This window comes from Bos grunniens, chromosome 6, assembly GCF_055505025.1.
Source record: "Bos grunniens cultivar Pamir isolate PY7600 chromosome 6, Bosgru_T2T1.0, whole genome shotgun sequence".
In the NCBI taxonomy this organism is placed as follows: Eukaryota; Metazoa; Chordata; class Mammalia; order Artiodactyla; family Bovidae; genus Bos; species Bos grunniens.
The window spans coordinates 45,039,315-45,063,361 of NC_141170.1; the positions used below are offsets into that span (position 1 = coordinate 45,039,315).

Sequence of the window (24,047 nt, forward strand, 5' to 3'; positions counted from 1 at the left end):
ATGATTTCCTGTGGAATGCTGGACTACTGAAAGTCCCTGCAAATGAAATTGTGACACAGAGCTGAGAGGTGATATAATTCTAACACAAAGGCAATGTGGGCACAGTTATCCTTACCAAGTAAAAGCAAACATCTTCTGGGTACTGACTCTGTACTGAGATAGAGAAAACAGTTCAGGTCAAAACTTTCAACCCTCGCCATCCCCTCATGCAAGTCAGATACCTGATGTAAGGTAGCTAAAGTGGAACAGAAATGTCTGCTCTCTTGCTCCTGTAACTCAGCATGCCTCAGAGGACAAAGGGAAGTGACTTCTAAAATTCCTCCTCCCTCTCCTATGTCTAATTGCACACATGGCTGTGGACAAAGAAAGGATGAATGTAAAAGACAAGGGCTCCCTCACTGAATTCCCCCAGTTTGTAGTTTTTTCCCTGCTGTCACAGCTCCCCTTAGACAATACCTCAATGTGGTAGGCATCCAGGCACTGGCCTACTTGTGGGCACATATACACCTTCTTTGGGATTCCCTGGTGGCTCAGACGGTAAAGCGTCTGCCAGCAATGCGGGAGACCCAGGTTCAATCCCTGGGTCGGGAAGATCCCTTGGAGAAGGAAATGGCAACCTACTCCAGTACTCTTGCCTAGAAAGTTCCATGGATGGAGGAGCCTGGTGGGCTATAGTCCATGGAGTCGCAGAGTTAGACATGACTGAGTGAGCACACACACACCAAATTTCCTCACAGGGCCTAGGTGAACTCTGCCAAGTTCCTTAATGTAGGTGTCCTCAGACGGCGAGCGGTCGCCTTGAAGACTCCCTTCACGTGGCTTTGGGCAGAGGTAAGCACCTTATCCTGTTCCCGCACTGCACACATTGCTCCAAGGCGGGCCATGAAGACTCTTTCTCCCCTTCCAATCTTTTCACCTGGGCAGACAAAGGGATGACTGGATGGTAGCTCATGCTAATTCTATACCCTTTATTAAGTCCTGTAGACATAAGCCTGGCCCCCAATGTATTGTTTTGTTTTGTTTTTTTAACATGGAATATTTAATACCTGTAATTTTCATCCATGAACCCTAATGCAAATTCCTTGGCAACAGGAAATACCCTTCTATAGAGAAAGACAGACAGACAGACAGAAGAAAGAACTGTACAAGTTTTGTTGCAAACTAGTGGATAGCTCCCACAAAACACCTAGATGAAAGTTAAAATGTACTCATTTAGATTTTTATTGTAATATTTAGCACTACTAATAACCAACATTTAATTTGTTCCAGACAACATTCCAAGCTCTTCAGATACCTCATTTCACTCCATCCAATTAAATGTCATTAATTTTAATATCTCCATTTTACAGATGAGGAAACTGAAACTTAGAGGAATTAATTTGCCAAGGGCAGACAGCTCTTAATACAAAATCACTACACACTGTCCAAATGGCTCCATTATACTGCCTGTCAACTGTCTCTTTGGCTCATAGTTCTCTTATTTGTCTACTAAAGCATATATTTTTAACTTTAAAATGCCACAGAAGCACTAGGGGGCAGGATTCCCAGCAAGTATTTTGCATACATACAACAATGTTCTATAGTTTGGATACGTGGGTTTTTTTTTTTTTTTTTTCTGTATTCCTAAACAGAAACAAAAATGTGTGTAATAAGAAAGAATTGCAAAGTTTTGTTTCACAGGCTTATTGTGTACATATTTTCTTCCTCTTCATCTTCACGTGTTAATAAACCTGACTGCACTGATTTCAGCTGCCTCTCTCTACTCAGTGGAGAGAAGGGAGAGAAGAGGTATGAAGAGTCTTTGCATCTCAAACTCCTATTATCTTCTTACCCAATAGCCTGAGACGGAATGCTGAATAAACTTGACTTGATTTCCCTAGAGTCATCATCTTCCCCCGCAGCCTTCCTGGGTGAGAGAAGACGATGGCAGCAGCAAGCCCAATGACATGACACTTGGCACACATTCCGGAACTCTTTGATTGCCCAAGGGCATACAGCACGGCCTTGAATAAATGCAGATTGAACTAAGGACTGTACTTTCTTAGCTTCTTGCCAAAATTTGCTGTCTTTTGAAAAAGATTGTAAATGTAGGAACCTGCAGTCCCTATTACCATTAAATCTCCCACAAAGAGCACCTTTAACTGGAAGGCTTGCTGAGGATTTCATTTTAATAGTCTGGTTGCCAATTTTGAGGAAGGAGAGGGGAAAAGTAGAATTGGAAATTATGAAGGAACTTTGATTGGGGAAAGACGGAGGGGGAGGGAGGAGAGCCTTGAAGAGTAATGACATAATTAATACACTTCGGCCTTTGTTTTCTCTAGTGAAGATTCTACAGTCTCCATTGTTTATCTTTGGGTATAATTTTAATTAAATGAAACATAGTCTTTAACTATTTTAAGGGCTATAATGAGCATAATTCTGTCCCTGAAGTTCACACAGTGCAGGCAGCAGGGTACTACTTTGAAAGTCATCAAAAATGTGAAAAATAAAATACTTAAAGCCATCTATTTTGTTGATTCAAGCTTATTCAACCTTTTGCTAGTGGGAGCTTTTACTGTACACTTGAGTTGCTCGCTTGATAGTATTTGCCTCCAGTGAAATCCTGTTTAGGAACTCATATTCTTTTATATGCTGCGATCCAAACCGTTTTGAACAGGACTAGCTTCATTAAAATGATTTCTTACCATCACACAGTGACCTAAATGACAATTGACTTTTGCCTTCCATTAGCAGAATGCATTCGGATTTCATTTTCATGTATGAATGCAATCCGTGCTTCACATCATGTTATTTTAGACAATACCACGACATGGATTCATGAACAGTGCTTTAAAATCCATTTCCAATGTTGGTATCTTTTAAAGGATAAACTATAAGGAGTTCTACGCCCTTATACATTCTAATCCTCTGAAAACGCATCACAACATTTAAAGATGATTAGCCTCACACTGTACACTCCCGGTGCACCATACCTTCCATGGGAATGTATTGTATAATCAGAAGCAAAGGTTTTCTCCCCCTCTCTCCTACTACCAGGCATTATACAATACACACAAGCAAGAATTGAACTGGCGTAAAAATGGCATTCAAATACTGATTAAACAGCAGCAAATCCCTACAATTATTTCCCACGATTGTTACACATTTTGATTTATCCTATCTCATACACGAATTAATACAAAGTGCTCATATCAGCCAGATAGATGACTAGATGACTCTAAGATTAGTCTGAAGTTTCACCTTGATTATAGAAAGAGAAGATGGATTTTGGAAATAAGAAACATTCCTTGATTCTCCAGGTCTTTCATTTCTCCCCTTATTTTTCAGCTCAGATTTTATTTTTTCACAATTTTGAAACAGAACATGTTACTGCTTCTGAACTCTTGATGAATACAAAAAGCCCACAATGGGTGTTTATTTGATCTAACACATGATTAATGTGGTGAGTTGCATGTAGTCCCAACCTTTTAAATCTCTCTGAAGAATTACATTTCTGTCCACAGGCGTGTCACTGCTAAAAAATGAGCCACCTAATAAAAGAACACACAGTATATTAATATGTAATTTCTTTCCCAGTATGAATGCTAATTACTGACAGTGCAGACCTTATGCTTGCTCCTTGATATGGATCGACTTTCTAGCTCTCTTGGTTTGTGTCATCGCTCTTTCTACTCTCATTCCCACACATTTTCATTTTAAAGGCTCCTGAAGATAGGCAGGGGGGCTCTTCAGTGTTTTTGTAGATCTAACACAAATTAGCTTGAAAACTTGTAAAAGGGGGTGGGGTGAGAGTATTCTAATGTACTTTCAGAAATTAATTTGGTTTGGATGAAAAGAAATGTCATTATGTTAAATAATTCCCCTCTTGAAAGTACTTTCTCTGTTGCTTTCTGGCAACCTTATTAACCTGTAAAAATAATTCAGTTGCCTAACATATTTTTTCTTGTTAGCTTCCACTGAGCATCATGCTAGGGTTTCTACAAATTATAGGAGCTTCCAATGTTCATTTCAATAGTTTGCTTTTTGTTTTAAATATCAGAGTCTGATAGGAGGGAATGATTCTTACAAGAAATACACAGTCTTCATCATTTGACTTATCCTTCCATCTCATTCTTCATCAAGCCCCTGTGTTTATTCTACAGTCCATTTTCCACAAATTCTCATACCTCGCTAGAAAGAGTTTTAGTAACATAACAAACCTGCAAAGGCAAATTCCTATCCACACATGAATCCTCAAACCTGTCTGATATAAAAAAATATATCCAAAGCTTTTGAGAATTTACTGTTTTAGAATTGTGATGAAATTCATCTTTATTCCTCCAGTGCCTGGCATAGTGTATGAGACATATAGAAAGCTCCAGTTATTTTGGCCTCCATCTCTCCCAGCACTGAACTTTGAACTACTCAGAAATACTTATGATCAACTAGATGACCATCAATTTAATGAATACTCAAGTTAGACCAGTTGTCTATTATAAGTGGTTTAAAAATCAAACTTTACACTGCTTTGACTAATATGTACCTTTGAGGGCAGAGAATGAAGCTGACCTCATCTATTTCTAAGATTGAGAAAAGTGGTGACTCTAACACCTTGACCTCTCGTAAGTAAAATTTTAAGTTAATGGGATCACAGTTCAACAAATTATATCAGGTTTTCTTTAAGGTCAGAAAAAGAAGACCCATTAGGAGTTTAGGAGGATGCCCATGATTTAAAGTGATACCAGTGAAGAATAAAAAGATACAACATGGTGCTTCGTAGCAGAGAAGCCTGTGTCAAGATGCTCAACAGCAGTACTTCACAGCAACACTGAAAGTGGAAGGAAGAAAAACAAAGTGTAGAAACCAAAGAAACTTTCCTTTGACTGCTTTCACCTTCCAATTAACAAATTAAGCCCCAGAAAATGGCCAGAGGAAGAGATAATAGAAGTCAAGAACTAATAGAAGTACATTTTGTAATCTATTTAGCTCTACCCAAAGTCCCCCACCCAAAATACACAGGCTACATGTCCAGAATGCCGGGCAATGTCTGACACATAGTAAATGTATGTAAAGATTTGTTGTGCAATGAATGTGCCTGTCCTTAGGTAACTAAACTTGTACCTGTTAACTGATAGCTTCAATAATATACAAATTGCAGTCCTTAAAAATATTAGAGGCTTAGCCTTATCTTGGGCTTGCCAGGTGGCGCTAGTGGTAAAGAGTGAAGCAGCCTACCAGGCTCATTTGCCCATGGGATTTTCCAGGCAAGAATACTGGAATTGGTTGCCATTTCCTTCTCCAGGGGATCTTCCCAACCCAGGGATCAAAGCCGGGTCTTCCACATTATAGGCAGATGCTTTACCATCTGAGCCACCAGGGAAAGAACCTGCCTGCCAATAGAGGAAATATAAGACCCAGGTTCAATCCCTGGGTCGGGAAGATCCCCTGGAAAAAGGAACAGCAACTCACTCTAGCATTCTTGCCTGGAGAATCCCATGGACAGAGGAGAGGAACCCGGCAGGCTACAATCCATGGGGTCACAAGGAGTCGGACACAACTGAAGCAACGTAGCACACATACCCTTATCTTACCTTGAAAACAAACTGTGACAGGAAAGAATTCAAATGTAAAAATAACCTATAAGAAGTTGATAGGCTGGTTTCAGAGTTAGTTATTTGGTTTTTTTTTTTTTAATATTCTCAGGTAGTAGTTTGGGGCTTCCTATGTAGTAATAGTGGTAATGAACCCACCTTCCAATGCAGGAGACTTAAGAGATGCAGGTTCGATCCCTGGCTTGGAAAGATCCCCTGGAGGAGGGCATGGCAACCCACCCCAGTATTCTTGCCTGGAGAATCCCTTGGACAGAGGAGCCTATGGTCCATAGGGTCAGAGAGAGTCAGATACAACCGCAGCAACTTAGCAGGCACACACGCAGCAGTAGTTCGACTTCCAAGGGCTTTCTTAGCTGACAAGCTTTCCGGCTCTGTGTTCCTATTTTTCCAGTGAGGACTGGTTGTGAAGATTTACTGGGACCCTGAAAGTTCTTACTACATGCATGAAACCCCCACCAGCTTGTTTCCAAAGGTTCTGTAATAATCACTCCTTCCCTCCCATTCCTGGAAGTTTCCTGAGTGACTCTTTTCCTTGAAACTCAAACTTTCCAAAGCTTTTTTTTTTTAATTTCAAATAAACTTTATTTTTAAAAATGGTGCTTTATATCAGTCATTAGTATTCTGCCTTTCCTTATAAAATCTGAACATTGTTTGATAAAGATTGTCATCCAAAAATATTTTATTTCCAAGCTTCAGTAGTTCACCAACAAGCAGTTACTTGGTTACTTGATCCATTTTACAATATATCACAAGCATAACAAATCCCTCCTCCTAAATTATCTTTGTTTAATGTCCCAGTAGTTAACCTTGTAAACTCCCCTTGAACAGCACATTTTAAAGAGTCAAATCACCTTGCCAGATCCAACTCTGACCTAATTTGACCTCCCAATTGGTCCAATTCCCTTAGTCCCCCCATTTCATGCTCACAGAACAAAGGAATGTTTTATAAAGCATAATCTATTGATCTCTAACTCTGCTGCATGAAATCAAGAGAAAGTGGGACAAAAGGGCACAATTTTGAAAATGAAAAGGGGAGAGGAATGCATCTGAGCCAGAAATGGACATTTTGTAATAGCTGGTTCCATTTCATCATTTTGCCATTTTATCTGTTTTCCTCAATACCAGGCTTTACACATTCTCTTACAATCTTTACAAACCATGCAATACTATCTTTGCATCTGGAAAGAAAATATTCTACCTGTAAAGGTGGCCAAGCTGTCTCCAAAGACCTACACAATTTGTTATTCTGTCCGCAGCAAAGGAGATAATGTAGAAGAACATCAATGGGGCATTGGTCTAATACTACTTTTTTTTTTTTATCTTGATTTGTGCCTGAATTATTTGCCTTTACCACAAGGTATAGAGTTAAAAGTATGTGACTTTTATAATAATAGTTTTCTTTTTAATCTAATTTTTGAATATGCTGATTTGTTGCTTAATATCTAGTGGTCCTGACCTAAAAGTGCTTCTCATACTTTATTTTTTGATCTTGCTGAATCTAAATGTTTGTGCAGTTTGCCCGCTTTGAGAGGCTGACATTCTAGATACATAAATAGAGATACAGATATAGACATAGATCTGATGTCATCTATCTGACTTGTGCTCCTCTCTCTTAAACTCTGCCCATTTTACAGGTTTCTCCATGTAAGATCATTTCAAATAAAGTCAAGATTTTTTTTTTTAAAGACAGTACACTCAAGTCTTAGTTATTTAGCAATCAGTTCAGTTCAGTTCAGTCGCTCAATTGTATCTGACTCTTTGCAACCCCATGAACCGCAGTATGCCAGGCTTCCTTGTCCATCGCCAACTCCCGGAGTTCACCCAAACCCATGTTCATTGTGTCAGTGATGCCATCCAACCATCTTATCCTCTGTCATCCTCTTCTCCTCCTGCCCTCAATCTTTCCCAGAATCAGGGTCTTTTCAAATGAGTCAACTCTTCGCATCAGGTGGCCAAAATATTGGAGTTTCAGCGTCAACATCAGTCCCTCCAATGAACACCCAGGACTGATCTCCTTTAGCATGGACTGGTTGGATCTCCTTGCAGTCCAAGGGACTCTCAAGAGTCTTCTGCAACACCACAGTTCAAAAGCATCAACTCTTCTGCACTCAGCTTTCTTTATAGTCCAACTCTCCCATCCATACATGACTACTGGAAAAATCATAGCCTTGATTAGATGGACCTTTGTTGGCAAAGTAATGTCTCTGCTTTTGAATATGCTGTCTAGGTTGGTCATAACTTTCCTTCCAAGGAGTAAGAGTCTTTTAATTTCATGGCTGCAATCACCATCCGCAGTGATTTTGGAGCCTAGAAAAATAAATATCTATTTCCCATGAAGTGATAGGACCAGATGCTATGATCTTAGATTTCTGAATGTTGAGCTTTAAGCCAACTTTTTCACTCCCTTCTTTTACTTTCATCAAGAGGCTCTTTAGTTCTTCTTCACTTTCTGCCATAAGGGTGGTGTCATCTGCATATCTGAGGTTATTGATATTTCTCCCAGTAATCTTGACTCCAGCTTAGGCTCTGCTTATTTGTTAGGATGTGGTGATGCTAAACATGGGAGGAAATTCAAACATTTAGCCTAAATGTTTTACATTTGAAAGCATTAAAAGATCACTTCATTCCTCCAGCCAAGAGAACAGGTAAAATCTCTAAAGAGCAACAGTCATTGGCAGTGCGTTTGCAGGCTGGGAGGCATTCCCACTGATGGCATGCTCTGTTTGTGGCCAGACTCTAGGTGCAGAGGGATCTACTGCAGTGACTGTTATCAGCCAAACTCCTGTCCATGGACTATGGCCATCCACCATGAAGCACATGCCCTCTGACCCTGGGCTCTGCCTGGTGACTGAATGACCACAGCACAACCTATGGCAATGCTTTGCAGGTCATCTGAACACCTTTTAGAAAGGGATGGACATTCAGGTTGCTTGATTCTCTTTGGGTCTCCTAAGTGTTCTCTCTTAACGTTATTTAATGACTCAGTTGAGCTCCCTGAATCATCTTGACTCTCTGAAAATAAAAATATCCAAATTTTATGTTATCTAATCTCTCTAAAACATTAATAGGAAGCTCTCCTTTTAATGGTTTTTACTTCCCTGTTCAGAGGCCCAGGTACACAGCCGATGACAATTTAACATTTCAAAGAAAGAGATAATACTAGTTTTAAATTTGTTCATTTAATTGTTAACACTAGCTACCAACACCCTTCAGCCCTTTATACATAAGGTAACACATTTTTTTTTAAACACAGAATGCCTATACCTGTGAAAAGAAACCTACCTATTGCAGTAGGAAATAATTATTTAAGATTTCATAGTAGAACAGAGCTTTTTGCTGCCTTTCAGCAGTTTCTTTGTTTCTATTATATAGAACTGAGAATCATATCAAATGTTTTTCTTTTCTTTGGCTGCTAGAAATCTCAGAGCCAAATTTTCAGCCCATCTCGAGTGAATAATTTAGATTTCAGACCATTTATAATATATATTCTTTTCCAGGGCTTTAACTTACTGTTCTACCTTTATTTTTCTTTCATTCTGATTTTATTTTTATTCACTGTTTATCTTGTGACCCTATATGCTCATACATTTTAAATTTGGGTTTAATGAAATGTTATGCACACAGAATCAAAATATACATATATATATATGCATATGCCATAATGAAAATATTTACACAGAATATAATGAGACTCTTCTTTTAATGTTCCTCTAAGATAAATGGCAAGCAAGTACAGACATACTCAGAACTAAGACAAGATTGTGTATTCATGTCTGCTGATGCTTTTATAATGTGAGATAACATCAGAGGCTACAACAGACCTTGCTGCAGCACTAGATCCAACCTCCAGGGACATAAATCACTGCCTACTCTTGGGTTATCTCTGTTCATTTGGTCACTATAATCACAAAGAGAGTTCAGATGTTCCCAAACAGTCAGCACTCCTAGTAAAAATAAGAACTGAAAAGGAGAGGAAAATGGGGAGAGGTGCTGAGACTAATAAATGATAAATTACCAAGTACCAATACTCAGTTATTGACTTCCTATTGATGAACATTATGATGAGTGAATTTTTCACTTCTTTGGCATTTCTGTATTAGAGTTCCCCAAGATGTATGTTTACTGTGCTTTCTCTTTCAAAAGGGCTAAACAAGTATTTTGTTTCTTTAGCTTTAAGCTTCATTTTGATTTCTTCCTACTGCCATAATATGGGGATGCTTCTGAATACACTTTCCTCCTCCCTGTACTGACAGTGACTAATTCCTCTGGCCCTCCAACAATTATTAAAACAAATCACCCAGCATCTCTAGTTCAGAAAGCATATTCCAGCCACCTTCCTAGTGGGGTTAATGCAGCTGGAAGCAGGTCTACTATATCGAGGTGACTGTCCCTGGAAGACACTGAAGGACTGAACAGACCAATGCCATTAGTATCACATCTCTGACAGTAGTAATTTTTACTTTGATTCCGCATGTCAGCTAGTGTGCCCAGCAACCACACGACAATGAAATAATGAGACAGCAACTGCTCCTCTGCCCAACCTGTGGCCCAAGCCCCATCTCTGGGAACCCTGCCAGTTTCCTTTACTTGCCAGCTGCCTGCTTCATGCCAAGGAAGAGTGAGAAGTTTTCATCTTTTCACTACAAGATGCATTATTTTGTCTTTGCAGCACTGGTCAGAAAGGCAATTCTGGGAAGTGTGCAGTATCCTATGAGGTTTGCCCTGTGACCTGAGAGAAACTTCAGATGAGGGGTATGCATTCTTCATGGGAAGAAAATCAAAGTTTTCAAGGGTTTCTACTCTCATGTTTTGAATATGTGTTCTGGACAAACCAGGAGAAAAGGTGAATTGTATTGATAAGTCAATAACTTAAAAGCAGTTTACAAACTGGCTAACGTTTCTCCTCCCAGATTTTCATTGACACCAAAATTTGTTGAAATACTGAAAAAAGTACCTCATTTCTTTTCTACTTTAAATTTTGGTCACTATCCCTTCAGTTTAAGTGTATTTAGAATCACATTTCAGTATTTCAGAGAAAGGTATCCATCAAGAACCTTAACCACCCTTCTGAGAAGTAAACAGAGAGAGAATCGAGTCCTGCACATTTTTTAGATGAAGGTAGGAATCAATGGACTAGGAAAAGTTAGGACTGGCTCTGAAATACTCAAAAGAACATCAGCTCCTGACTGTGAATGTAGAGGAAGGTTTAGCTATCCAGAGTATTGTAATTCCTTGGTAATTATGGCTGACCTTGTAGCTTGGCTCACTTGGTACATGTTCCCTCACTTGTCTCTTCTTAGATGCCTGTAGCAGCTAAAATTTGCTTTCCTAGCTGACTAACAGATAAAAAGGGTCACTTGACACAGCTCTGGCCAATGCAGCATAAGCAAATGGAAAAAACAAAAGCATAAGCAAAAGAAAACCAAAACCCTGAGAGGAAGGTGGCTGGTGGGAGGAGGGGTGACTTTCAAAGGGAAATTGTTTCTCTTCTGATAAAAGAAAGCAAATGCTACTGGCCTTGTCCATTTTCCCTCTACCCTCTATTTCTGGTATCAAATGATGTTTCCACGTATGAAGTTATGGCAACCATCTTGCAACTACAAAGCAACAAGCACAAGGATGAAAGCCAGTGCTTGATGATGATGGAGTGAAAAAACAGACAAAGGCCTGGGTTTCTTCTGGCATCATTAAGCAGCTGAACCGATGCCAGAAACTGCCCAATTCTAGAGTTTTAGTTATGGTATAAAAATAAATATTTATTTGTTTAAGCCACCCTTAGTTGAGAGTGCTAATACCTGCAGCCAAATATATTCCCAGTTGATCCAATAAGCACAGCCAAAGTTTTCCACATTTCAATGATCAATCTCACTATAGATGAATTAGTGTAAGTCAATGCTTATGAAATTCTAGAGTCTGGAACTTTAGGAGTAAGCAAGTTCTCTTCTGTCCAGTTCTCATCAGATCAAACACCTTAAACAAGGAGAGCAGAGAAAAATGTGAATAGCTAGCTCCCTACCTCATTCCCATAATTCATTCAGCCTGAAGCATCACTCATTCTGGAGATCTCAGATAGAAAGCCAAATATTCTTGGGGAAATAGCCATCTTAGATTGTAAGTTCTCTACAGCCAGATGTCTTTGAGGCCAAAATGTCTTTAACTTGAGATCCTATTCAAGATGTACCTAAAGTTCCACCACATACCCTCAACACTTACGCATTCTTGGAAGGACTACAGACTGTGCGCTATCATGTTGTACACTGGAAATAAGTTGCTTGCCTTGGAGCTATATAAAATAACTGAAATTTTCTATTTGGTCAAAGGGAAAGAGTATATAGGAGAAAGAGAATATCTGCTACTTAGACGCAAGATTCATTGGTGACATTTTCATTTGGTTGTTATGGCAAGAAACTTGACAGCCAGTGAATGTCAAAGCTCAACACAGAGGAGTTAACATGCTGCAGCAGTTGACAGATGCACTCATTCTTACCTTCATGAAAGAGAGCAAAACAGGATCAGGGGTATAGAAAGCTTAGTAATGACCAAATCTAATTCCTCTTGACACGCAATAGTTGTAAACTCTGAGGCAAATATTAGACACGAGAAAATTACAGACTTCAGAAAAATGGGGATAAGTCAAAAAGTACTGACAGGGTCCTAGAACTATACACTCACCCTCTTTTCTCTACACTTCAACTTATGCCTTCCACTTTTCTCAAGTCTTATCAGAAGAGTGCTATAAGGGGTGTAATTTATGTAAATAGAATCCATTATGCAAATGCTTCCAACTTGCTTGCTACTTAGAAATTTTGTTCTTTTATGTTTAAGAAACATAGACTTTATCCCCTAGAATAGACAGATTGGTTATGTTTATGTTCTTAAAGCCTTCTGCTACTGTTCCTGGGCTTTGAGGGAAAGTCATTTTTTATTTTAAAAAATGTTTTGCCTTGCCTCCCATCCCCTTTTGTAAAAAATAGCCTCTTTGTTTAATTTGGTGATTTGCACACCAGCTTAATGATTGCGGTGGTTTAACAGAACCTTAGTGAGAAGGGTATTGCATAGAGATGAATGCACAGATTATACCCTCTACCCCACAGGGGATCTGTTGTTTCCTTGGGTTAGCATGAAACTGAATAATTCAGTTAATTCAGAGATCCATGTGAGCTTTATTCCCTGATCTGATTTAGCCACATTTCCAAAGAAACTTGATAAAATTCTTGTTTGGAGCCATAAATAGGGAGAGAAAAAAGTATGCGCTCTTTGTGTTCATATTCACTCCACATTTTAACATCACAAGCCCAATTATAATGAAACATAAGAAAGCATGCTCCACTCTACACATACAAATATTCAAAATGCTTTTTCTACTAACATAAACTGTGTTTTATAATTTCTTATTTATATGTATGTTCATACATGCATAAAGTATGATAAAAAGAGAGAGAAAAGGCAAAATGTCCCAAAAGGAAATAATGCAAGAGAATAGGGCTAGCTTTAACAAATGAACTTCACAGCAAATGAATTATGAACTTAAAATTCTCCTCCCACCCTGAAGAAACACATTTTTCAAGCTGACGAGTCACTGCAATAGAAGTGCAAGCTTCAGGTCATTTAAAAAGACTGCTGGTTTAATAAAAGCAAACACAACATACTAAAACCTCAAATTTGACTGATGTTTATTTTGCTACTTGCTGACCAACCCAATCCAACCAGACATGATTTAAGCCCATTCACTCTCAGACTGTTCGAAATAAATCCCCCTTATTTCATTTGGAGTAATCTTTTTATCAAAACATCTAGCTTTCAGACACTGCTCTGTGTCTTGCTCACTGTTTATAAATGATATCTGATGACTTAATATTTCGTGGCTGGGCCAATGAAGCTGATTATGCCTCTGGTACTTTTCTTTGAATTCAACAAACATTTATTGAGCACTGACTAAGTGGCATATAATATTCCAGGCTCTGGGATTGCAACAGTAGCCAAGAAAGCCCAGTTTCCCGCTCTTCTGAAGCACATGGTCCAGTGAGAGAAGACAAAAATAAACACATCAACAGATCAACAAGATGACTCCAGGCAGGGACTATGCTCTGAAGAATAAAGTGTATGATGAAATAGACTGAGCAGGAGATGAGGGCAAGTTTGAGTCCGAGGAAATTGGTCTGAGAAGGGGACAATGAGCTGAAACATAAGTCCTTAGAAGGGGAAGGTCACATGACGATCTGAGAGAAGGTTAATCTAGGCAGGGGCAGACGGTTGGAACAAAGGCCTTGAGCTAGGGACAAATGTTTCCTATTTAAACACAAGAAAGCTAAGCCATCGTTGCCAAAATCCCTTGGATGGGGAGAGGGGACAGAAAAAGGTGTGATCAGCAAGGAAATTTGGGACAGATCCCTTAGAGCTTCCTGGGTCTTAGAAAGGACTTTAGATTCCATCTTAATTGAACTGAGAAGCCGTTGAGGATTTTAAGCAAGGAGTGATGTGATCTGAATTACCCTTTGAGTCGATTGCCCTGGTCGCTGAATGAAGAAACAGAGCTAAGTTCACAAAGGATACAAATGTGGAAGCAGAGGGAATAATTAAGTAGACTTATGTATTAGTCCAGGTGAGAAGTTATGTTGTCTTCAGCTTGTATCTGAAATATGGGTCTGGTAAAGAGTGATGAGATGCAGAATGTATTTTAGAAGTAGAGCTTACAGATTTGATGATTGATAAGATATAGGTTACAAGGGAAACATCTTCCATTGAGACATTTCTTTTCTATAATACTTAGTGGCATTTTCTCTCATCCAACCATATTGGTCCTTACAAATTAACCAGGTCAACCTAAAACTATATAGCCTAACCTCAGTTTCTGTTTTGATTAAAATTATATCAACCCATAAGATCATTAATGGGGAAAGCAACTTAATAAGTTTATTTTGATGAAAAAAAATCTTTAAACTATATGGATGACAACTGGGGAAGTCTTTTATAAGAGCAGTGATTTGTGGTGAGTAGTTTTAGAATCATTAAACAAACACCTGTGAAATTTCTGAAATTAAACACTCCCTGTCTGGCTTGTCTTCAAGCCTATTACAAGCATATCAGAAAGGGGGTGGTCACAGTTCAAAACATATTGGCAACCTTAGAGTTACTGAGTTTATCAAATCTTTTCCTGTGGATATAGATATCTAAAAGAGAGAGAAAGGGAGAGAGAGGATGAAGCCAGGGCTCCTAACGGTAAGATACAAAATTCCAACCATGATGAAAAGTGTAAAAACCAGAGGAGAGCCTGGAATTCCACCAGTGAGACTTGCCTCTTCTCGTTGTCACACTAGGCCTAAGGGCAGTACGGGGAAAGGGAAGGGTAGGGTCAATGTCAAGATCAGCCTTTAGTAATAGATGGGATTTTCACTCTCCATTGCTCTTCTACTCACCCAGGAGCCAGGCATGGGGTTTGGAAGGAGCAGCACCACCCAGGATCAAGTTCAGTTTCCAGGGAGAGGTACAAGGGATCTGGTTTTAGCTGTAGATGCTGCTGCAAATGTTCAAAGTCAGCAGCAGAGGCAGCTTGGGAACAGAACTCAGACTGGGTCTCCAGTGCATGGGTCTCCAAAGCGAGCTGTCCACTTCCATTGGCACTGATAATGGCAGAGAAGAAAAATGGTCTCAAGCTCTCTCATTATGCCAAGACATCCTGGTGGCCTCCTGTGTACCTGAGCTTAAAAGATACCTGGAGAGAATAAGCCTCTGAAACTTTATTCCTTTTAATGTCTTGTGGTAGGATCTGGTCTCTTGGTCTAACTCTTCTGATTTTACATTTAGCAATTGTCTCCACATTGCTCTTCAGTGAGCACTTAGTTTCCAATTTATGACATTCCTATTTGTGTGTCAGGGCATTATGCAGCTTTTTGTTCAGCTAATTTGGCTTCTTCTCGCCCTTCCTATTTTTTATATAAAAAGGTTACATTCTCTTAGACTAATTTTCAACTATAATATTGTTCTTCCTTTGTGTTAAATTATTAAAAACTTTTCTGGAATTTCCATGCTGTTTGAGAAATACGAACATGGAAAAAAGAATGCAGAAAACAAATCCATGGCGGTTTCTACAACAAAAAACAGAGGCATGAGGAAAGGCTCTGGGGGTCAATTCAGTCTGCAACTGTTGTTTTGAAAGCAAACAACTGCTGATTGTTTTATTTCTTGATCTTTGTCTCTGAATTTTAAATACAAAAGAGTCTAACCACAGTACAGAAGTTATGGGGAAAAAAGGAGACAGATTCGCCCTCAATCTTATGATCTAAATAATCATTACTATTTTTGAGTATTATGCTCTTTTACCTCTTTATGTTTTGGCCCTTGTTCTTATTATTTTGAAAATAATCTGGTTAGGAGTAAATTCAACCATATGGGTTTTACTGAAGGTGTTTATGTATAAAGTCTCAGAAAATATTTCCTATATAGCAGCGATAAATTATTTAACCATTATTAGATGCCATAATGTGGTGGAGATGACTTAAAGAAAATTAAGGAAGGTGAAACCATCTTTATTCAGTCAGCATCTAGCTTAAATTAAACTAACAAATCAGATAGCAAAAATTATGAGGAAAGGAAGCCCTGTGTGTGTGTGTGTATGTGTGTGTGCACGCGTGCGAGCGCGCATATATATACTGGATAGGAGGAAAGCGTATGTCATAGTCAGCCATTCCCAGAGGGTGCAAAAGCAATACAAAAATATTTTTCAGGGTAGAAATGGTTTGGAAATAAACACCAAAGCTGACAAGAGAAAGATAACTTGACAAGTTCACCCAAGAGACGTGCACAAAGATATATTATTCATGCACAATGTAAATACTTCATTTTCTCAATACTTGTACAGTTGTCTGCATGTCTTTTTTTTTATTTAAGTGTCTGTGTCACATGTCATCTATCTTAGATGGTTAGTTCTTAAAGCAGTGATCCCCCACCTTTGAGAATTAAAAATCCCTATGACAGCTGCCCTAACCCCACCTCCCTACAACCAAAAAAAAAGGGGGAGGAGGATTGGAGAACTTGAAATTAAGAGACTTTGATTTTATGTAAATTAAAACTCTTCTGATTTAGAAGAATTTTATAATTCCAGCTGGGATAAGCAAGGATTTCTCCCCATCCTCTTCCCCCGATGTGTTATAAAACCACAGTTGCAAGCCATTGTCTCAGGGGGAAAGTTGTATCTAACAAAATCTTTCTTTCTGAATTTTACATATAAAAGGAATATAACCATATTTTAGTAGTCGTGGAGGAAAAAACTTGTTCATAATCTTGTGACCTAAAATAACAAGTATTTTTTTTGATTTTACTCTTTTACTTCTTTATGTTTTAGCTTTTATTCTTACATTATTTTTAACATTACACAAGAAATACATTATAAGCTCATGTTTCAAAAAATTAATTATTAAAAATTAATACATTATTCCCCTCTGTAATTCTCACTACTCCCCTTCCCTGAGATTAAAACTGTTTAACATCTCAGCATGTGTTACTCTCAAATTTATTCTTCTGATTTGTATATAGCCATGTGTTTGAACTATACATATATAACATGTTTTATTTTAATGAAATTAGTTCCTATTTTATACATTATTCAGCAATGTGATATTTTTAAACTTAACAGTATATAGTGAAATTTTTTTCCATGCTGGTATATCATTCTTTTGATTGATAACATAATATTTCACCACACTAAAATCAAAAATTAATTTAACCATAAACTTATTGTTAGACATTTGGGTCGTTTCCCACTTTTTACTTTAAAATCAGTATTTGTACAAACAACAAATATATTGTGCAGACATCTTTGCATACATGCTCTGTAGAACAGATATCTGGAAGTAAAATAGACCAGAGGATATACAAAATTATACTAAATGCTACCACATTACCTTCCAGTGCTAACATTTTTTAATATTATGTTTCTTAAAATTATGTTTCCCACCCTTTTCATAGTTGCAGAAGATTAGGTACACATACGAAGAATATTTTATTTAACCACTTCTTTGCTGGTAAATTTTAATAGGCTTCTAGTGAAAGAATTCTATGTTAAAATTTTTGGGGAATATGAGTTTTCAATATCTTAGATGATGATTTCTTAGCATGATTTATATTCATGCATACTTTTGAATTTCTTTCTAATTTTACTATAGTATTATCAGTTACATTTTAATTTTTACTACTTAGTAAATTCAGTCAGTGAATCTAAGGAGGTTGAATATTTTTTCTATATGTATGGCTTAAAACTCAACATTCAGAAAACAAAGATCATGGCATCTGGTCCCATCACTTCATGGGAAATAGATGGGGAAACAGTGGAAACAGTGTCAGACTTTATTTTTCTGGGCTCCAAAATCACTACAGATGGTGACTGCAGCCATGAAATTAAAAGACGCTTACTCCTTGGAAGGAAAGTTATGACCAACCTAGATAGCATATTCAAAAGCATAGACATTACTTTGCCAACAAAGGTCCGTCTAGTCAAGGCTATGGTTTTTCCAGTGGTCATGTATGGATGTGAGAGTTGGACTGTGAAGAAGGCTGAGTGCCGAAGAATTGATGCTTTTGAACTGTGGTGTTGGAGAAGACTCTTGAGAGTCCCTTGGACTGCAAGGAGATCCAACCAGTCCATTCTGAAGGAGATCAGCCCTGGGATTTCTTTGGAAGGAATGATGCTAAAGCTGAAACTCCAGTACGTTGACCACCTCATGCGAAGAGTTGACTCATTGGAAAAGACTGATGCTGGGAGGGATTGGGGGCAGGAGGAGAAGGGGACGACAGAGGATGAGATGGCTAGATGGCATCACTGACTCAATGGACATGAGTCTGAGTGAACTCTGGGAGTTGGTAATGGACAGGGAGGCCTGGCGTGCTGCGATTCATGGGGTCGCAAAGAGTCGGACACAACTGAGCGACTGAAAAGAACTGATGTTTTCTAGAATCTCTTTTGGATTTATATCTATAGGATCATTTGCCCATTTATTAATAATATGAATTATTTAATAATTAAACTATTAACTTCATACTTTGTTATATTTTCCCCTTAAAAATCCTTTCTCTAGGTTGCTCTTTTTATTTTGGCTACATCCTTTTTCATTGCTACAATGCAATAATAAAACAATTATAATTGATATTTTGCAATACTTATTCCATACCAGCCATACTAGATTTGCTGATAAGGAAACTAAGAATGTTATCAAATTAAATCTATAGGTCTGCTTTTTAGTGTTTCTTCTGTCTTCAAATCGGAGAAAGTTAATCTCTTTTTCATAGTTGTAACAAGTATCCAATTCTATTTCCCTTTACCTTTAGATACTTGTCTTTCTAAACTCTGGATTTATCTTGGCCTGTAACATCAAGCATTATGTTGATTTTTTTTTACCCAAAAATCAATAGCTTCTTTTCAAATTACCTATTACAACACTGTGCTAATAGGACCAGGATAAATGCAAAAGCAATGATGATAATAACAAGGAAGAAGAACATATAGCTGTACTCATAATAGAGCCAAAGAAGGGAACATAGCATGATAAAAAAAAAAGTAAAACAATAGACTGTATAAATTTGCCTACAGATTTGATGATGTAAATTATGCTATTAATGTCTTCTATTACTGGGTATTAATGTTACTCTATTAATACTTGTGATTTTTGAAGGAATGCATGTGCTTAGAAAATCAATATACCTTTTTTTAAACTTTTTATTGTGTACTAGGGTATAGCTGATTAACTATGTTGTGGTAATTTCAGGTGAATAGCAAGGGAACTCAGCCGTACATATACAAGTATCCAATCTCCCCCAAATGCCCCTCTCATCCAGGCTGCCACATAAGATAGAAAATCAATATACTTTTAAAAATCACAAGACACCTCTCCTAATGGACTAGTTTTCCCAACCAATTATAAGCTCTTTGGGAACTTAATCCATGCTTCTGCTTCTTTTAAATTCTCTTCTTTAAAATTCCCTTTTAAATGGCCCAGAACTCAACACAGAGCTCACTGTTAAACATTCAGTGTGTGCGTGCTAAGTCACTTCAGCCATGTCCAACTCTGTACAACTTTATGGACTATATCCTGCCAGGCTCCTCTGTCCATGGGATTCTCCAGGCAAGAATAGTGGAGTGGGCTGCCATTCCCTTCTCCATAAGCATTAAGTAAATACTCGTTAATAAGTGCAATGCAGCATTTCATTTTCTCCTTCCATAAAAATTTCTGGAGTCTATCCTGTGGCAGACACTGCTGTAGATGCTGAGTTGTTGGTGGCCACAAAACAGAAGCAGTCTCTCTCTGCTCTCATGGAACTTGCATTTTTATGGGGGAGATTGTATTTCTCAAATAAATGGTATATACTAATCATAAGTACTCTGAAGGGAAAATATGAGGTGAAGTGGAAGAGGTGTCAAAGGAGGCTTCCCTAAAGAATTGATATTTGAAATGAGATCCGAAGCACGAGTAAGAGTTGACCAGTGAAGGGGAGAAGGGGTGAGCAGATTAGAGGGAAGAGTTTATACAAAAGCCTTGGTCACTCTAGAAGCACATCTTTCAGATGGTCATCATAGTGCCTCAAAAAAAGAAAAGGTCAGGAAAAAGCAATGGAGAAAGTGTGGGAGAGTTGGGGAATGAGAAGAATACAGCTTATAATATCAAAGAAATTAGCTAAAAAAAAAAGCGTTTATAACTAGTTGTTCTATGCAAAAGATACCCAGCGTGATCTGAATAACGAGTGGTGCCTCGTCTGTGTTCTTACTCTAAAGAGGCTGCCCCAGCCCCTGTTTCTGGTAGCTTAAGCCATTCTGGAATCACAGACTCCCTGCATGGCTTGCCAATGATTGGCATCCTCCTGTCCCCACGGTGCATGCTAGCAACATGGGTGTGGGCAAAGCAGTGTCTTAAGCTCAGCAGCATCAGATGCATTCTGACATACAGACAACAGAGTACATTCTGAGTTGTAGCAAGTTAAAACTCTTTCCCAAATTTTCTCAATCCCTTGCCTATTCGGCACATCTTACATCCGTCACCATGACAACACATACCCAAAACAAACAGGGAAAGTATGTTTGTTTCTTACACAGGAACAGGAGAGAATTTTTAAACAGTTACCTTCACCCCTTATAGAGGATTCTTATCTTTAGAGGTGATACTGATGTCCCTGTCATTGTCTCACAGGCTCTGGGCATGGTTTGACACAGGATACCTGCCAAGGAGTACCAAAAAAAAGTCTCAGTGGATCAGAAGCTCCTGAGAAGCTGATGTCCTTAGATTCCATGTGTTCTTTCCCACATCTGATATCAATCAACAGAAGAATGTAAGTTATTTATTATTTATCACCAGGTGGCTCTCATTATAGATGAGAAAATAGGGGTTTTTAGGGAAAACTCACAGCACTGACCACGGAAGAAAATGGAAAAGGAAATACAGCCCAAGGAAGGCTGAAGCCATATCTCTGCTCCAGTCAGATGTCGTGCTTTTCAGACCTACCCTCAATAATGCTTGGGGCAAAGGGTAGATGTTTCCATTGTAATAAAATAGCAGTTGCTTTGGTTTGTTGAAGTCCCCAGAGAAATGATCTCTCAAAGTTTCTTTTGTATGTAACACTCAGGTTGCATCTCTTGTGAAAATCAAGGCAACTTCCCTGTGCCCTTTTTTCAGCTGTAATATAAGCCTTTTTTCAGTGGGAAGATGGATGGAAATTCCTTCTCACAGAGGCAGCATACCATCAGGCAGGCGCACTCTCATTGGAGTGGCATCTTTAGTTCCCGGCGGGGTGTTCAGTGTCAGAGGCTCCAGGCTTGATCCACACCCTACACATTTTCTTGACAGATGGATGTCTTTGGCACCTCAGCTAGTAAACAACAGCACCAATACCCATGATCACTTCCTTGTCTCTCCTGCCAAGCTATATGAAAGAGGCTTCTTGTGCCTTAAAAAAAAAAAGTAAACACTATTCCCTGTTTTTAATTTTTGTTGTTCTAAAATAGAGTCTAAAGATACCACATTCAAATTTTGATTCTTAATGCATTTGCTTTGATAAACACTGTATAGAGAACATCCATAAAAGACTTGAAATCCATTAAGAAGAAAACAGTGTTGTTTTGGGTTTGCAGGGTGTTCTAAAGATCACTGAGTAGAGTGGGTGCCTACTCCTGGCGAGGCTGGGAAGTGGAGCCAGCAAAGGGCCAGCATCTCTGTGTCCAAGGCAATCAAGGACCCTGCATCAAAGCTCTCATCTAAAGAAAGGCCTGTCATAAGTACTGGGGGCAGTTTTTCAAGCCACACCCATATGCTCCCCAAGATGATCCAGATGTATTCCTCTTCCCAATTAAGAACCACAGAGGCAGACTGGTGGTTTAATAGTAATAGCCAGCATAGTCTGAATAACAATTGAAGCCATTCATTTTCTGTGTAATTTCAGACAAGTTAACAGGCTTTCTTCACCTCAATCCCTCATCTGTAAAATGGGAACACTGCTTATTTTGTGGGAGTTATTGTTAGATTAAATTAGATGTGCATCATTCCAGGTACATCATAAGTACTCCACAAATGTTCTTCTCTCTACTTATCCCGGTGTAGACTATAAGAAAATATCAGACAATAGTGACTAGTCGTTTTTGCTAGGATGCCAAGTTAATGTTATATTTCTTGTAAAATCTTTTGTCATTTGACACAAAAAAATCTCCATTTTCATATAATCAAGTCAGGCTTTTTTTTTTTTAAGGAAAAAAATGAATAGTGAAAAAAAGTGAGAAAGGAAGAGGTCAGGGGAGGAAGAAAAGCAAGAAGACAGAGAACTAAATTATCTTGGGCTAAGCTCCTCCCAGGTGGCACTCGTGGTAAAGAACTTGCCTGCCAATGCAAGAGACTAAAGACTTGGGTTCTATGCCTGGGTGGGGAAAATCCCCTGGAAAAGGAAATGGCAACCCACTCCAGTGTTTTTGCCTGGAGAATCCCATGGATAGAGGGTCCTGGGGGGCTACAGTCCATAGGGTCTCAAAGAGTCAGCCATGGCTGCAGTGACTTAGCACGCATGCAAGCTGTGCTGGGTGCCTTCCACGAATCTGTATCACTTAATTGTTCCCATTCTCTTAAGAGCTAAGTCTTGTTATCCTTGGTTTAGAGATGAAGAAACTGATTCTCAGAGAGATTAAGTGACTGACCAGGTTCAGGACTGGAGAGTATCAGAACTCTTTCACCTTCCCTCTGTATCCTTTTAGGACCTTCAACGCCACCTTTTCCGTCTCCCTCATTTAACTTTTCCCTTCACTGTTGGTTGCTGTTGTTTGTTTCCCACCTGCATTCAACTGCTATCAACATTCTATTTCCAAAAATAATCTGAGAAACATTTGCATTACTTGAGAGAAAAAAATACATCTAAGCCAAAGCAAGGCTTCACCAGTGCCCAAGAGATAATGAATATTACAAGTCTGTAATCATAAAATGTTGCTAAGGACTCAAGGGACCTAGGGTACAAAGAGTTAAAGGAAATAAATCAACAAAGAATGTAACAAATGTTGTTTTGCCTGTCAACTATTAATAAGGTATATGGAAATCCATCCTAATAAAGTTGCTTTCCTTGAGCAGATTATTGATGTGATCCAAATATTGAAAATCAATGTTACACATGTCCATACTTTCAAAATATTTGATTCGCTAGCTCATTAGCACATTTAGTACAAGATGTTTGGCAGGATGATTGATCACTTGCAATACACATGAATATATAAAATTATAGTGAAAAAATAAGCCTTGAGACTGAAAAATTTACTCTTTCAGGGAGTTCTTAAAATATTCTTGTCATAGTCTCTAAGAAAAAGCCTATAGCAAAAAACAATCTGATATTTGACTTGTATTAATTTCTTTCTGCTATACAAAGAACTTCAAGAAGTTTCTAGACTAAGGTTACAGCATCAGAGAAGGAGCAAAGAAAATCTCAGGGACAGGGAATATCACAGAGAAAGTCCACATGTCCCCAAGACACCCAGACAATACCTGGGAGCTCAGTCCCCACTCTCTCAACCCTGTTCCTTGGGAATATTATGTTGAAGATGCACCATCCCCAGGGAAAGCGTTCCCCCCACGGCCTCTTTAGCACATCAAATTAACTAGGATACAAACAAAAATGGAGAAATACTTAAAAGAAAAAAGACCAATCCCCAAACGCTGTTGGATTCCCACATTAGGCAGCTCTGAGAATTATTCCCCTATCAGCACTACAACATATGACATGAGTAATTTACAAGTGTTCCCCTTGCTTATTATTCATTTCTTAATCAAACAAGTGGATGGAGAAAAGACATTACAAAGGGGTATGCCCCACCTCTTCAGCATCATCTCCTTTGGGAAATGCAGGCTTATTCCTAAATGTTCTAATGTATTGGGATAGAATCACCCTGAAAAGCCTGAACACAGTGCATTGAGCTGCAATATTTGAACCATATCAAACCATATTCAA

At 38.5% G+C, this 24,047-nt stretch overlaps 1 long non-coding RNA gene across 9 annotated transcripts in view; it reads right to left on the reverse strand.

Annotated features, from left to right (window-relative positions):
- Positions 1-3,387: 3,387 nt before the first annotated feature.
- Positions 3,388-24,047, reverse strand: part of LOC147370614 (uncharacterized) — a 314,358-nt gene continuing 293,698 nt past the window's right edge. For 5 of the 9 annotated variants that reach the window (XR_015165358.1, XR_015165359.1, XR_015165353.1 and 2 more), the window contains 2 exons: positions 20,699-20,792; positions 14,530-15,211 (listed from right to left, as the gene is read on the reverse strand). This is a non-coding gene — a long non-coding RNA (uncharacterized LOC147370614). Of the gene's footprint in view, positions 3,531-14,529; positions 15,212-20,698; positions 20,793-24,047 lie in introns of those variants that run through there. The other 4 variants (XR_015165360.1, XR_015165361.1, XR_015165354.1 and 1 more) reach the window with 3 other exon arrangements.